Source organism: Psammomys obesus, unplaced genomic scaffold (genome assembly GCF_907164565.1).
Source record: "Psammomys obesus unplaced genomic scaffold, mPsaObe1.curated_primary_1811, whole genome shotgun sequence".
Lineage (NCBI taxonomy): Eukaryota > Metazoa > Chordata > Mammalia > Rodentia > Muridae > Psammomys > Psammomys obesus.
In genome coordinates this window covers 39,040,448-39,044,162 of record NW_026596079.1, presented here as the reverse complement: position 1 = coordinate 39,044,162, position 3,715 = coordinate 39,040,448, and positions in this window count along the sequence as shown.

Below are 3,715 nucleotides of genomic sequence, written 5' to 3'. Positions count from 1 at the left end.
CTAAAGAAATAAAAATAGAAAGTTCTGTTATAAAAATTAGGTTGTATTTCTAACAGGTTAATTTAAATGATTTAACAAAGTTTAGTTTATTTAATAGTATTCTTCTAAAGTGATATTCCAACTGTTCCATGGTACTATATACTTATAATCTCCACACTCAGGAAGCTAACTAAGCAGGATGACTAAGTTCAACACCAGCCTAGGTTACATAGCTAAAACCCATCGTAAACAAAATGACAAAAGTTAACTTTAAATACATAACGATCTAGCACAATCTTGGAACTACCTGGAATTCCTTTTAGATCAAGTTCAAATTATCCTTTGCTACAAATTTATGAATTAAGCTAGACGTGGTAGTACATACTTGTGACCCCAGCAAATAAACCAGGAGTTTAAAGTCATCCTTTATCAAAAACAAGAACCTGAAACCAGCTTAGGAGACATGAGACCCTGTCTAAAAAGTAATTTGAAAAGCCTTAGGCAAGGCTTTTCTCATCATATCTAACCTCTATTTCATTTGATTGTCACCAGAAGCAAATAAATGTGAAGCTTGGCATATTAAAAAAAAAAAAAAAGGTGCAAAATTTAGTGCTTTAGAAATGGTGATCCCAATAATGGTTTGACTGGGTAGAGTTAAAATTAGGAAATGGTATATATGATATATGTCTAAATTTCTTTTGTCCTTTAGTGGTTTCTATTTCCAAGTAGCACATATGGATTGTATTTTCTAAGGAAGGGGTAGTAAAAATACTACCAGAAATACTAAGCTGGAAACTATATAGAATAGAAGGTCAAGAGTTTGTAGGTTCTCAGAAGCACTCTATGCATTACTAAAGACTATCTGCTCTAAAGCAGGATCTAGGCAACAATGAACAAAAATAGAATGTTCTACCCAGTGAGGAAAATTGACCACTCCTAAAACCAAGGTTGCTGAGGGAAAGAAAAGAACTCATATCCAATTTATAAACAATGTGTGACCTAAAATTTTAATCCCTAGCATTTGAGGCAAAGGCAGAAAGATCATGAGTTGAAGGCCAACCTCACCTACATCACCTACATAAGGAGTTGAACGCTCAGCTGGGCCATTAGATGCTCTCTCAAAACAATTTGTAAAAATGTTCTTTAGTATTTAAATGTTCTCATTTAACAGAGACACTACTAGCAAATGAAGGCTTTCTAATTTTAAAGACATTTTAACAGATACTACAAGTGGCCCACAGGGTAAGATGGACATTTACATCCAGGAGAAATGCAAATGTTTATCTGGAAAAAGCAAACATAAAGGATAAGTGAAATGTGGATGGAAAGCAGTACTGAAAAATACATTACTAAAAAAACCAAAACAAACAAACAAAAAAAAAAAACCCAAAACATTACTAGCCAGGCAGTGGTGACTCTTACCTTTAATCCCAGCACTCAAAAGGCAGAGACAGGCAGATCTCTGAGCCCAGCCTGGTCTGGTCTACCCTTTCTAAAAAAAAAAAAAAAAAAAAAAAAAAAAAAAAAAAAAAAAAAAAAAAAAAAAAAAGAAAAAAAAAAAAAAAAAAAAGAAGAAGAAGAAGAAGAAGAAGAAGAAGAAGAAGAAGAAGAAGAAGAAGAAGAAGAAGAAGAAGAAGAAGAAGAAGAAGAAAAACACTTTCATTTAGAATGATTTGTGTTAACTGAGGAGGTGGAGATGGGCTGAAAGACCATGTAGGCTGACCCTGAAACTCTTGTGTGGCCAAAGATGACACTGAAATGAGGATCCTCCTGCCTCCATTTCCCAAGTGCTGGGATTATAAATGAATGTTAGGTGTGTGTACCTCACCTGGTTTATGGGGTGCTAGGAAATCAAACCCAGGTCTTGACATTCTAGGCAAGCATTTGCCCAACTACAAATACAACTCCACCTTGACATTCCTCAAATTTGTTTTTCTCTTGACATCACCTTTACAAATGCCACACTATCTTTACAACTTTTCCAAAAAAGTGTATTTTGTAGACAGGGTTTCTCTGTGTAGCCCTGGCTGTCCTCAAGACCACAGTGATCTGCCTGCCTCTTGACACTCAGAGGAAAGGTTTGGGCTGCAAGCACTCAGAAGAGGTTTTACTTATTTTTTTATGCTTTGTAGACCAGAGATCCACCTGCCTCTGCCTCCCAAGTGTTGGGATTAAAGTCCTGCAACAAGGGTTTATTTTATCAGGCATTTATTCACACAGACCACAAAGGAACAATCTACTAATGTGCAAAGACATGCTAAATAAAACCTTTTACACAAAGAAATGCATTAGCAGTTGATTCCATTTAAGTTCGATTTAAAAAAAAAAAAAAGAGCAGATGGGTATCTACAGGAACTGACATGAACTGTCAAAAGAACTTTTGTGGGGTGTTAGCAATGTTCCATATATCTTATATTTACATTATAAAGCAAGGATTTTGCTTTTTATGTGGCCAAGTCTGGCTTCAAAAACTTTCTGAACGATCCTCTGCATCACTTCTTCATTAAAACTTATTAAATAGAAGCCAGACTTTGTCTTAAGCCTATAATCCCAGCACCAGGCCGAGGTGGGGGGTAAGTCAGCAATTCTGTCTGGGCTACAAAGTGGGGCCCTGTAACAAACAAGAAAACTAACCAAACATAACAACTAATGAGATTTTTTTTTTACTGCCAATTTTTAAATATCAAAGTATGGAGCTGTATTTAATATACAGGAATTAACTACAGTCGAAGCTGTGAAGTATTCTGATGTCCGTAACGAAGAATAATCAGTGACGACCAGTACAGCAGAATGTTAGCTGGGGATCTAAATTGGAGCTACCATTCTGACTTCATTAGGGGTCATACTAAAACCCTGGGAGAGAAATAAACTGATTACTCGATTCATCTTTGTTATCTACAACTTTATTTAAACACCCTTTCCTACTTAACACGAACTCCGCAAGGCTTATTGATCAGTACAAGCTATTGTCAGATCTATTTCTGCCAGGCTAGTTCACAGTCCACATACATAATCCTTTCCTGAGTAAGGGAGTTAATCAGCTCTCACCCAGACTGAGCACACATTAATAGTAAAACACAAGAGGACAAAAACAACGTAGCATATCCACCACAAAATTGAGTTCAATCTGCTCAACCACCCTGAGGCTGTAAACGACCGCCTCTCAACCGGTAACACACGTTCAGGATACGTGATACTGTTAAGACGCGTTCGGCCACCACTAACTGCCAGCAGCGAGCACAGTACTCGCTGAGCCGCCATCAACCTACCCTTCGCCCTCTTTCTGCCCCGCGAACACGGCGGGGACGGGAAAACGAAGCCATGGTGACTAATCTGCAGGCTTCAGGAGGTGACTGGGGTAAGTGAAAGCGACTCGGCCCAATCAGGAGAGCCGCAGGGGCGGGGCGGCCGCGTCGAGGCTTCCAGAAGGGGCCAAAGGCCTACCCGCTCGCCACTTGACAACGGGCTTCCCCGCCGCCGGGCCCCGGCCGAGGTCAACTTTGCTGCGCCGGGAGCGCGCCCCGCACCTCCCCCGCCCGCAAGAATCCAGCCTCCTCCCCAGCTGTCAGCGGACGCCGGCTCGAGGCCCGCCCCGCTCCATTCATCACCCGGCGCCCCGGCCGCCGCGGCCCGCCGCTCCGCCCGGGCCCGGCCGCCGCGCTCCGGGGTCAGCGGCGGACCCCTGCCCTCGCGGCCGCCGCCGGCCCCCTCCCCGGAAACGGCGATGCACCACGGG